The sequence below is a fragment of the Kryptolebias marmoratus genome, linkage group LG5, assembly GCF_001649575.2.
Source record: "Kryptolebias marmoratus isolate JLee-2015 linkage group LG5, ASM164957v2, whole genome shotgun sequence".
Classification (NCBI taxonomy): Eukaryota; Metazoa; Chordata; class Actinopteri; order Cyprinodontiformes; family Rivulidae; genus Kryptolebias; species Kryptolebias marmoratus.
In genome coordinates this window covers 18,957,817-18,971,447 of record NC_051434.1, presented here as the reverse complement: position 1 = coordinate 18,971,447, position 13,631 = coordinate 18,957,817, and positions in this window count along the sequence as shown.

Here is a 13,631-nt window from a genome sequence, read left to right as displayed (position 1 = left end):
TTGGTGATGGGGGGAAAAAATAGCTCTCTGAAAGCCTCTCCCAGAAGTAAAGTCACTTTAAATTAAAAAGGACAGACAGAAACCTGGGACATGAAGATGTCTCTAGTGTGTCAAACGTCAAAGTGCCTGAAGTCGCTTTTAAATGTGTTGGTCATAAACCTATTGTCCTAACTCTTTTCAGTCTCACACTACTGTATCCCACTACGGTAAATTATTGGAGCTGTGTGACAGAGATGACACATTTAATTAAAAAGGGGACCACAAAGTGTGGGAGCCTTTAAACGTTAATGGTGTCGAAACACACAGTGCTTTCAAAACCTTCTCTAATGTTTCAGCATGAGGCTCTCTTGCTTCTATTGTGAGCCTCCCAAGTGTGCATGTCAGACCAACTTTGAAGCGTTAACCAGTCTGGCAAAAGTCCCTGTTAGTGCTTCAGTGATGCGGCTGAAATCCTGCTTTTAAAACAAGAGAGAGAGAAAAAAGACAAAGACTCAAAAGCACAGGTAGGGGCACAAAAATGTTAGCGGGTTAAGTGAGGAACTGTAGAAGCATTTGGTCCCAAATTCCTGACAAAGGTTTATATTAATTCTTAGGTTTTACATGAATATAGTGGGTTTTCAAGGAATTTTATTTGGGTCAAACAACTGGGAAAATGTTCAAGAGACAGTGGTGTTACTGGTAATATAAATGCTATTGTTTATTCTATCCTGAATTTTTACAAAAAGAAAAAAAAGGAACTAAAAAAAAATGATACAATGTTTTTCTTTTTTTATCATTTTCTGTTTGTTTAATCTGATTTTTGAAACGTTCTTGCATCTCTTAGACCAATTTGTTCCAGTGAAGAGTTCATGTCCGCTATCATCTTCTCTAAGTACGGGTATGGATAAAAAGTAAGAACACCCTGCTGCACCGCTCTCGTAAGGTCTCGACACAGCATTTGGATCTGAGGTCTGGTCTTTACCATTACAAAGAAAAAAAGGAAACACTTGACTTTACCATGCTGTTCACATGTTATCACATACGGAAAACCGTGTGACCACATGTTATCACATGAACATGTTAAAACGGTCCAGAATCACACAGAAACCATGTGCAGAACAGGTATTTCACACCATGTTAATGTAACATGTTTTCACATGTAATTTTTATATATGAAGGTGTTGGGGGGGTTTTCTGTCAGGGTGGGTCATTTTTGTAAGGCCATTGTCCTGTTTGACCAACGACACTTGAAGTGTCAAAAGTGGTGGAGAGCAAGAGGAACCCAGGGCGCAGACTGACTACTTAAAAACAAAAATTTATTTAAATAACAAAACAGAAAACAAAAGCTGATGAGGCAGCAAAACTACAATAACAAAAATCCAGGCAGCAGACAAGGGCGCAGCGAGGCGAGACAAGGCAAGGCAAGGCAAGGCAAAACGGGGACGGACCAGAGACAAGACGTGAACCTAACACCAACAATGAACCGGCGGGGAGGTGGAAAAAAATGACCAGATTTTAAAGCACAGGGAAATCATGGGAAGTGGGCACAGGGGAGTGATTACAATTACAGACAGGTGGAGATGGGTGTGGCAGAAACCAGGAGTAGACTGAGGGCAAAGAGAGGATAATGATAAACAAAGACAATGAGGACAGAACCAAGAGGCAGAGACAATACAAAGACAGAACTTGAGAACAAAAACCAAAAGTATAAAATAAAACTCAAAGGAAAAAACAAAACCCAAGAAAGCAGGAAAAACAAGAACCCAAAACCAAAACTAAGAACAAACTCGAAAAATACTAGAAATCATGACATGAAGTTCAACTTAATTCTCCTAATCTCTGCTGAGATGCTTCCACACCTTGATTGCCGTGCGCCTGTGATAAGTTAAATCGATTGGACACTCTTTGGACACACATTCCTCTATAGAATGCCTCCCAAGCTGACAATCAAAGCACAAAGCCGACCATGAGGTCGAAGGAACTGCCTGCAGAGCTCTGAGAGGATTTCTTGCGAGGTAAAGATCCAGGGATGGCTATGAAAACATTTCTGTCGATTACAGTATTTTGCAGTGTACCCTGTGGGATTCCAAACTTGTTTTGAATTCTTAACGTAAAATCAAAACCCATGAATGTTCTACCTATCATCACCTTCCAGGGCTCTGGGATTGAATCTGTATCTCATTAAAAGTACCTCGGTATTGTAATAGACAATTGTCTTTCATTTAAACCTCATATAGAGCAATTGATAGACAAGCTAAAGTTGGGCTTCTATTTTAGGAACAACTCGTGTTTTTTTTTTTTTTGCGGCTAAAAAAAGACACATTTATGTCTCTGTTAAATTATGGTGCTCTCTTCTATATGCATTCCTTTTCACAATTTGTACAAGCTCTGGACACCGTGGAGCACTAAGGTATTTTTTAATACTTTTTAAAATGATAAACTATTTATTCACCATTCCTCACTATATTCTCAGGTTGGATGGGCTTCTTTATCTGCCTGAAGATTATATCATTGACATATCTTTATTTGTTAGGCAATTCTTGGTCTGTTTCTGTCATATGTACAGACTTATGTTACTCAGAAACACATGGTTGGCTGGGACACTCTTGTGAAAGAGAGCTTAGATCTCAGTGAGTCTTTCCTGGTCAATTGGAGGTTTAAATAACATAAAATATATAATGGGTTTCCCAAAATGTTCCTGAGCACAATCAATCATTTGCCTCAGTTCGCCTTTTTCAACAGCATGTTGCAGTTATTCTCCATAGCACAACCGTCAGTCAGAAATGTATTCTTTATTCAAGCCTGCATGTCTCGAATGTGCACTCACACAACCCCCCATACACACTGTCCCTGCAAGCAAAACGTAATTGGACAAACATTTGAAATAACAGCTTTACCCAGTGGAGAGATAGTTTTCTCCTGGCAGCTGTGAATTGACAATCCACTCTGTAAAATACCGCTTTGGTTCTTACGCTCATGTGGCACTGTTGCTGAATTGATGGGGGCAGCAGGGTCACAACAATCAATTTTCCATATCTCAAATTCTCATCTAGTCCTAATTGTACATTGCTGCAGACCCACAAAGCAGAAACATGCCGTTAGTACAAGTCACTTTGGAAGGGTGACAATGGGTATTATTCTGCTGTTTCAGTCTTCTCCCACAGGTTTGGGAAAACCCATCCCCTAAAAAAAAATACATCAAAACATGATATTCAGTTGGGAATAGTGTGCTATGACTTTTGGTAGCAGTACATCTTCCAGTGTAAATTAGCAAGAAAACTTGAAAACCAATGCACATACTAGGCCATGGGATTTTGGCAAAATGAGTGAGAAAACAGCCCTCCTTGGAGCTCTGTAGCTTGAACATACTTTAGAGTAGAAATGATATTCAAAGTCTAAACAGGTCAGTTGGACTTTTACATCACCAAACTGGCATTTTAAATTCTTTAAGGGGTTTTACACACTCACTGTTTAGGTTTTATGATTTTGTGACAAAATGCTCAGCTTAGTGTGACGTCACAATAGCTTCTGAGTTGTCTAAACTTTTCAAAGTTTTTGCAAACAAAGTTCTCATTTCCACAATTAAGCTTTACACCTTGCATACAATTAATTACCTTTGCAAGGGAGGTTATGTTTTCGGTAGCGCTTGCTTGTTTGTTTGTCTGTGTTCAAGATTACTCAAAAAGTTACAAACAGATTTTCATGAAATTTTCAGGAAACGTTAAATATGGTACAAGGAACATGTGATGAAACTTTGGTGGTGATCCGATCAAATGTCAAGGTCACAGATGATACTGTGCTGTAACTCTACAACAGTGTATTGTAGGAATGTCCAACTGCACAGCTGGAGACCTCATGGGTCAAAGATGATGCCTATTGATTTCAAGGCCACAGGGTCAAAGACGAATCCTTTGTTAAAACCATCTCTATGATTCAACAGGTGACCCCTTTGTTATCTCTGCCAAGGAAGGTTTGTATTTGGTTGTGTTTGTTTGTCTGTCCGTTAGCAAGATTACATAAAAACTAATGAACAGATTTGGAGGAAACCTGATTTGGAGGTTGTCACAAACCCCCCCATGTGATTAAATTTTGAAGGGGAGCCAGATCATCATCCGGATTGCACTAATTTTTATTAAACCTATGGCCTTGGCGGAGGTTTGTGCACTCAGAGTGCTTCTAGCACATCGTAACTTAAGCACCTTTGTTTTCTTCCACCCAGTGTGTCTTTCACTCTCTCAAATTCTCAATGACTTCCATTGTGTCTGTGCTCCATTTTTTTTTTCCTTAAAAACTGGAAGAGAAAGATCTTTTTAACTTGTCTCCTACATAAAACATTGTTGGCACATAAAAATTGACGTAACAAAAAAATATTGCATTTTTCAGTTTGGGTTATACTTTCAACACAACCTGAAGTTTTCACACAATTGTTTCTCCGAGGCTTAACTTTTACTCTGCGATTCTGTCCACCTTTCTTGCTAGACAGATACAGATGTGTGGTTACCATGGTTACCCTGGCAGCAGCTGTAACATTTCTTTTAGTAGTGGTTCTTTTTACACTTCGATTACTGTTTGTACATCAAAACATCTGCACTTTGTTAACTTACAGTATAATGTAAATCTCAAATTGCTATTGGAATTTAGATGAGAAAAATTATTAATGTTGAACTTTCAGGCATTAGCTGCATTGGCATCCTTCAACCTATTATTTATTTATTTTAGATTTTCTAGTTGTTGAGTGCATCCTCAAATCTAAGGTCAAATGCCACTACAAGCCTGACAAATTCTAGTTGCCCAGTGATATAAAATAATGTTAATGTAAATTCCTCCCACTGAATACCGTTTTTCTCTCCTCAGAGTGTTTTATGTGGCTGTTCCAGTTCAGATATCTAAGCATAAAGAGTCAAACGAATTTTGTACAAAGGCAGGAGCTAAGAGCTAAATTTCCACTCTTGGAAAACCAGGGGTAAAAAATAATAAACCGGAGGAGGTGAATGATCCTTCCTTGAAATTAAACTCCAAATCACTATGGTCCATTGCTGACCAGGTGCGATTAGGTGTGAATCTTGAAAGCAGTGAGAATAAAAGCTTTACCCACTGAAGGGCACACACACCTGCAGTTGACAGCACTTGACAATGGAGGGTCTGTTGAGCAAAAACGATAGCGAGGAAGCTTCCCCTCCAGAGAGTGGCCTAACAAACTTGTAATCCTTGCGCACTGCGAGATAAGATACTGCAGCGAGTTAAGTGACCTTGACTCTGTGTGAGGAGGATTTTGCCAGAGGGTTGTACACTTCATGCTGCGAGGTATTACTGTTTGGCTCCCAGATACTGTGAGGTACAGCATGTTTTCTGCTCTGTGTTAAACATAAAATAATAAAACTTTCTTGTGACTCTGTTTTTTTTTTTTTAATTTTGTTGTGTGTTGAATACATTGCAGATCACACCTTTCACATTCATTTCTGGAAAAATTAGAACAGACAAGACTTTCACGTACATGTAAACATTTTCAAATGTATGTGAGCCAACCTACCAGAAAATTAGACTCGTTGGTTTTTTTTCTTGATACCTGTATACCTGTCACACTGTAGCTACAGCAGATATAGAGCAATCGCTGGCAAAATAAAATTATTCCAATGCTTTTTTTTTTACATGTATTTTTGGTAGATATGTGTCTTTGGTCAAACAGCAGTCATGTGTAAACTGTCAAAGTTTAAAGTACTTGTGTGTTTTTTCCGAGCTGTCCCTTAAAGCATCTTTTTCTGACCTGATTACTGTGAGTGTTTGCACCTGTGCCTCTGTGCATACTCAACAGTTTCTTCAGCAAGACGCCAGACTGTCTGTCGTCATTCCTGTCGCGGTGTTCCCACCTAAATCTTCTTGAGTTTTCTGTTCCTCACGATGGTAATTAAATCTCTTTTCTAGGATCCAGATCATTTTTTTATTAGCCTTTTATTTAACCAGGCAAGCCCTATTGAGATCTCAGATCTCTTTTTCAAGGGAGGCCTGGGCCTGAAGGCAGTCTAACATGCATGTTTTTAGACTGAGGGAAGAAACCAGAGTGCCCGGAGAAAACCAACACAAACATGAGGAGAATATGCAAACTCCACACAGAAAGACCCCGGGTCCAACCCGGGGTTTAAACCCAGGACCTTCTTACAGTGAGGCAATAGTGCTAACCACTAAGCTGTCCATCCATTGCCCATTTGACCCAGCTCACCAAAAAGAGTCACCATCTTTTGCCTCCTCACTTAGCACAACTTGTGGTAGTGTAAGCTTTGTGAATGCCTTGTGTTTTGTGTTGTTGTAGTAGAAGCATTCAGACATTTGAGCTCATTGTCGAAACTTTAGACAAGTCTCCAGTCAGGACATCTGCCCTCGAACTGAGTCTCCAAGGCCTTTGGGGACAGATGTTCTGATTAGATATGTGGACCGTACATTTCTTATAACACCCATGAAGCTTACATTAAAGGTGGTATCTCACTGGGCTGCGACAAGTTGGCAAACAGCATTCACAAGGGAGTCTCCCGAATGTCTTGCAATATTTACAGTGGTTTTCAACCTCCTTGTGAGTCGGAGAGGCACACAGCCCTGTCCTTTGAGTTTTCAATGTGTTCAAAAAATTTGTGCAACAACTTCTTTTTTTTTTTTCAAAATAGCCACAGAGTCATTTTGGGCATCTCCATCCCTGGATCCATCTAAATTTTGTGGTGAGAATCTCCAACCTATGTGCAGAGCTCTAGAGCTGTATTTTGACAGACATTTTGACCATTCTTCCAGAAGCTCATATGTGAGGTCAGACACTGATGTTGGACAGAAGGCCTGGCTCTCAGTCTCTGCTCTAATTCATCCTAAAAGTGTTCTATCAGGTTGAGGTCAGGACTCTGTCAAGTTCTTCCACCAAACTCACTCCTCCGTGTCTTTGTGGAAATTGTCTTTTTGGAGTATATACCAAATTTTTAGCTGATTTAGTACATCAGCACATGCTTTTCTAACCCCAGTAAATTTTGGCATCACGTAAAAAGTGTCTCTGAATGGTGATTCAATATTGAGCTCAATCTTTTGACGAAATAAAAGGTGCTTTTTAGGTATTTAATGAAAATGAATTGGTAAAAAATTAGTTTAACCATTCAGTAAGTTATCACATTCATTGAACGACATTTGCTGAAGGTTTCATGGCAATATTTAAAAATAATTGTAGAAATGATGCAAATGTTTGTGACAGACTCCAACTTTTCACATTGTCCAATGTAAATGCAAGGACATTTAATAATCCACAAGCTTGGATTTTAAATTTCTTGGGTTAAAATGGGTTGATATCTACAACTGATTCGCTTTTGGAGTTAATCCAATTCGAGATGGATGCTACAGCTAAAGCAAAAATGCCAACACAGAAGTTGTCATTGACAGATGGATAAAAAAAAATGTTCATGTGAAAGTACAAAATCTGAGAACAAAAAAAAAAATTCATCTTCTCTTCACTCTTATTGCAAAGCCCAGACTAAAACTGGGGAGGCATTGTTAATCAGTATTGATTGGACTGTAAAGGGCCTTCAGGGTAACACTCTGCGGAACGTGCATAAATTCAATCTTACCCTTTTTCCTGTAATCACAAGCTGACATTATCCCCTGCTACATTAACGTTTCATGACCTGAGGACAAAAGTATGCCACTGAAAAATAAATCAGCCCAGGTTGTCAATGAATGGACCAGTCAATCTGTTTTCCAAAGGTAACCTTTCAAACGCAGTCTTACATTAGCATGAACCACATTCACAAAGTCTCACTTGACACCTCACTAAACCCCTCCTTTAAGTAAGAGTTCAGTACTAGCAAATGCAATTTTAGCAGAGAGCTGTCAGAGTTTAGTCTTCTCTAAAGTGGTGTATAACACATGCAGTGTCATGTGTGGTGTCTTCTCTCATTTGTCTGCCTAAGACAAAGGAAGTGAACATGCTTTTGCACCTGTGTGTATGTGTGCTTGTGTTCGTTTGTCTGTACATGTATGCAACATGACTTAGGTGCACTTGTTCAAGCACATCCCAAAATAGATTTCTTTCAGTGGGGAATTACTGGGGTTTGAAATGCTGCAAAAACATTCATTTTTTCACAACTCTTTCTGTGTGTGTCCATTATTTACATGAAATATATAGTGTTTAAACTCCCAAAATGACGGGTAAGATTTGCATTGCCTTCTACTACTAAAATTAATGATAATACTGTCCAGAATAAAAACAACAAAAACAAGTAGAAATGGCCAAAGAAATTAGAGCAAGTAGGCTAACCTGAACAGATGAGTTTTTGGTGATTTGAAGGTGGGAAGAGAGTTTCAAGGAAGAGAGTTCCAGAGTTAGGGAGCAGAGAGGGAGAAAGCTCTGTTTCCCATGGTGGGGTGAGGGGAAGAGTCAAAACGGAGAAAGCGGAAAGGGGTGATGATGTGCAAGAGATTGGATAGATAAGTACGGGCGAAGTGGTGGATGGTCTTGAATGTGTGCAGCAGGATTTTAAATTGAGTTCTGAATATGACCAGAAGCCAGTAGAGTTGCTGTAGGACTGGGGTGATGTGGTGGCAACTGAATTTTGAACCATTTGAAGCTTTCAGAGGGATTTGTGAGGGAGGCCGAAGAAGAGAGAATTACAATAATCAACATGGAAAATAAGACTATGAACGAGAATGGAAGTGCAAAGAAAAGGAAGGGGCAGAGTCACTAATGTTTCATCGGTGGAAATATACAGATCAGGAGTGATGTCATAGCTGATACCTAGACTCTTCACCTAAGGGGAAGGAGAGACTAAAGCTGTTGTCATACTCCTTGAGAAGTCACAAAGTCGGCTCTCAGTCACGTGGGCATGTGACGAAAATTGTGTCAATTTGTTTGCTTAGCATCTTTGTCCGCTGCTTCGCAACACAAGGCCCTGGCTGAACTGTTTCTCGCAGGGGTTTGCTCCAAGTATCGTGTGATTGGTCAGGAGTTGTTTATGCGGAAAAGCCGGTGAGCTTTAATGGAACCATTTTGCTTCTGCTGCTCCAGTGAGAAGCAGCTAGAGGCTGTTAGAAAATACAGCCGTCTTTACGACTGTTCCAGCAAAACTTAGAAACCTGTGAACTTAAAAAGACCGCAGAGACATGGCGGCTCTTAGTGGCTGCGGTAGCCAGGAGGAAGTACTCCTCAGCTGGGCAGCGTAGGAACACGTTTTCTTCGTTCGCTCATTATTATTGTAAACCGTCATATTTGCAAATGCCAAACGGAGTGTACTGTCTCAGTCTGTTTAATAAACACATCTGGTGGCGGTGAGGGAAGCAAAAATCTGTACAAGGACAGGAGAGTTGAGAAGCCAGCGGAAAGAAACCCATTTTAACGCTGCAGGAGGAGGGAGGAGCTTCCCGGGAGTTCTGATCCGAGGGTCTCGTGGACGAAGAAAGGTGTATGTGTGAAATCGAAAGTCCCGCAACCACATGACTGCGAACTGACTTCTTGACATCTTATATATGTAGAAGAGTATGACGGAGCCTTTAGCAGCTGTCAGTGGCGAGAAAGAAATTATTATCTTTGGATAGGGTGGATTTAGTACTGATGAGCAGGAGCTCAGTTTTGTCACTGTTCAGTTTAAGAAGGTTTGAAGTGAACCAGGATTTGTTTTCAGATAAGGAGGAAGTGGAGGAGGAGGGTGGGAGAAAAGAGTTTGGTGAGGTAGTTAAATAAAGCTAGGTGTCATCAGCAGTACAAAAAATATTGCCAAGAAGCTAAGTGATTAAAAAGAAAGGTCCCCAGGACAAAGCCCTGAGCTACACCAGAAGTGAACGTGGAGGAGTGGGATCTGAAGGATTTGAGTTGGATGAACTGAGTATGGGGACTGGATAATAGCAATGGATGATAGTCTGTTAAAGAGGAAGCTGTAGGAGATAGCATCAAAAGCTGCACTCAAATCAAGGAGGACGAGGAAGAAAAGTAAACCATTGTAGCATTTGTAACTCTCAGGAGAGCAGTTTCTGTGCTGGCAGGGGCAGAAATCAGGATGAAATTGTTGTTGTATATTGTTTATAGTACAATGTATACTCTTACCAGCTAATAAAAATCATGTTTATAGCTAATTATAAAAATTGTATTGTAAAAACTAAGTTTATCTTGTTGGTCTGGCTCTCTGCAACAGTCCAAGTTCATTATGTGGCCCTATGGGAAAATCAGACGCCCACCTTTGTCCTCGCCTGTCGGAACCCATTAATTTTTACCACTGTAACCCCCCTGAAAATGTGTATTTCCACAAGTCTAACGTTGTATATTTGAGAACGTCTAACCATATTAACTCCCATTTGTGTGAACGAGCCAAGTAGAAGAGTGGAAGAAAATGTGTAATGTTCCGTGGGAAGGGGCTCAAAGTAGAGATCTCCTCCACAGAAGTCTGCAAACTAACACCTCCTACCTTTTCTCTTATAAACACGTTTCAGCTAGTCGGCACAGCTGAACATCAACACTGATGTAGAAATGCAGCAAATGTCAAGTGGCTAAAAGCAATACAATTACAAAACTCATAAAAGATGGGTCTAGGGAAGGGGTTTAACATTGACTGAAAACTAGCCACTAGTTGTTAGCCAGTGGTGTGAAAAAAGCAGAGATATTTTACACTGACAGGGAGAGTTGACTGAGTAATGCTAACATAATCACCCTGCTGCAGCCAATTTTCTGTGAAACCCAAATCAGTATGATGATTGCAGTAAAATGCAACGGTGATGTCTGGATCAATATTCGTGTAAGTTCGAGAAAACCATTTGGTTTCACTTTTTACCCAGAAATATCTCTCTGTCCTGGGTGAAACCTTGAGCATATTTTGAGTGAGCTGATGCAAAGGAATTTTGTGAAGGTATTTTATTAGATTAATTCCGATTATAATGTATATTTATTTTTGACAACGGACACACATGTATAATATTTGTCTGTCCTCTTATTGGCTGTCTTAATGAGACTCAGCCCTTTAAGTTGGACTAGTTTATAGTCAGACTGAATACATCGTCTTCAGTACGTCCTCTTCATGCCAGCACAAAGACACATCTTTCTGGACATCTTTGTTTTAGACTCAATGAAATGACCGATCATTGTGTCTCTTCTTAACCAAGATGGAGGAATGGAACGTCTCTCCCACCTCGGCACGCCCCACAGTCTGGTTGCCAGCGGAGGCTCCATTGGCTGACCTTGACCGCCACAGAACCAACTGAGTCTTCTCTTGTTTTTTGCAAGCTGTAACAGCAACAAACTTTGAACCAGATTCAAACATTCTGCTGGTCTAAGTGGACATTTGGACACCTCAGCCATAACCAACTGCTAAGGCAGGGACTGCGAATGCGGTGACCTCACAGGGATCCGACAAATTGGAGCTGTCAGCTGGATATTTTTGCCTTGAGAAAGCTCAACTTAGAGGTTAAGCAATCATCTTTGGAGCTTTGATTTGGACCTGAGTTGGTAGATATGTTAAATAGTGGGATAGAACATTCTCATTGAGATTAGATCTCACACCTCCTGTGTGGTTACGGTAAAGTGTGTAATTGTACATAATTTAATAATTATTCTGGGGGTTGGTAACAATCAAACCTATTAGTATGACCATACTTCATTTATTTATTTTTTTAATTAAAGCATAACAGCTGTCAAAATAGGCAGTTTTTCAATGTTTCTGATTGGAACTTAAACACAAAATAAGTCGACCGCATTATTTGTAATAAATGAGCATAATCAGCAGCGTCAGGTTTTGTTGCCAACAGTTACGAGTGTTTTGTTTACATTCGAACATTGGTGAGTTCTCTTTGGACAGTCTCGGCAGGCAATGAATATTGAGTCGGTAAAATAATCTATGGATGTCAACAGAGTCAGAGGGAGAACAGAGGAATCAGATGCCAGGTCAAAGCCAAAAAGTAAAGTTAAATGACTCGACTTTTTCAACATATGTTGAGTCGTTTAAGGGAGGAAGTCAAGTGTTGGAGAGCGTTAAAGTAAAGGTTGACGCTAAAATCGAATGTAAATGAGCTATTCCAAACTCTAGTGGGAAAATTTCCATAACTGATCGATGAATTTAGTTGTAAACAAAGGCGAGGAATGTTGGTTGTTTTTTGGCGCAATTTTTACAAAAACCCTGCTGAGTTTAAGTTACATTAATCCCCAAACAACCATTTAATGATGCAGAAATTGTGTTAGAAGCATAACAATTCAAATCAAATCAAATCACAGCTGTTGTGGCTTTAAATAGCTTCCCGTCTTCCTCATATCATTTATTCTTTAAACTCTATAATTTGAATTCGTACTTTGATATTTGAACATCATTTTCATGAGTCATCACTTAGTCACCTTTTTGCAATAGTGTTTCCTGGAGTCATTCATTCACATCTCATACCTTGATCTGTAAATAGTGTAAATTTGTATAGAAATCCCTTTTTTACTCAGTATAACGATGCCTTTTTGTTTCTTTCATGTGATTCCAGGACCTGCTTGAGAACCCCAACAGTGACAAGCATAAACTGAGCCAAAGCTAACTTCTAATATTAGTATTATTTGTGTTTATGCTTCTTTTTTTGTTACATGATTCACAAATATATAATTTATATATAATATTTACAAATATCTGTTCAATAAACCAAATTTAGTGTTTTGTTGCAAGCCTTTAAAGTCTTTTTATGTTTTACAAGGTTTTTATTAGTGTTTGCTTCTGTTATATTGATTTTTTTTTTTTTTTTTTTTTTGACTGTAGGCTTTTAGGGAGCAAATAGTCTCAGTGGGGATTTTGGGAGGGTGACAGCAGGTGGGAGGAGGCAAAGAAGCGTGCAAAACTGCAGCTCTGTCTCCTGGTTGTCATGCTTTAGGAGCAATAATACATTTTTCCATATTTCTAGGTATGAGAGCGTGCACGACAAGGTATCATTACCCAGGGTTGCCAACTTTCAAGGGCAGCTTAGAGGAAAATTTTGCCTGCAAAGAGGCAGTGGAGGGGTACTTAAAAAAAGAAAGGAAAAAGTGGGCAATTTCTTTTATTCTTTAATAAAATGTCCATCCTATCATTCTTTTTCTGTACCTGCTTAATCCGGTTCTGGGTTGCAGGGAGATGGTGCCTGTTTTCAGATCTGGGTACAGGGTTTTCATGGGATCCATTATATTAAAGGAGTTGGTTCTTTTAAATCTGTACTGAAAAGTGTTTTTGAAGCTAACATCAGTTGAAAGAAAACCCTAAAATATGCTTATTGGAAATTTAAAAAAAAAAAAAAATTATGTTCTTAACTTAGTCATTATGCGAGTTGTTTTATTGACCATGACGGTCCTGGTGATCATCAGAATCCAAATCTGAAGAGTTCATCTGATTCCAGAGATCCAGCTGTTGCTTCAGGTTCATACTGGTATGGTTGTTTATTCATTACCCCCGTGAAGCCTTCTGGCATTTCCTTGTGTTCAAAAAAGGCTTCTCTTCAGTGATATTGACTGTATTACAAGAGCTCACTTTGCAGAAAACAGCATTTTCTAACATCTAAACTGTTCACCAGCTTCTAACGTCATTTTAGTTTGCTTTTTTTGATTGAAAAACTCTGACAAGAGGGAATAGAAGCTGATGTTTTCCAGCTAAATCTTTGCTAAAAACAAATATGTTTTTCTTGGGACTTTAGGGGGGGTAAAGGTAAGA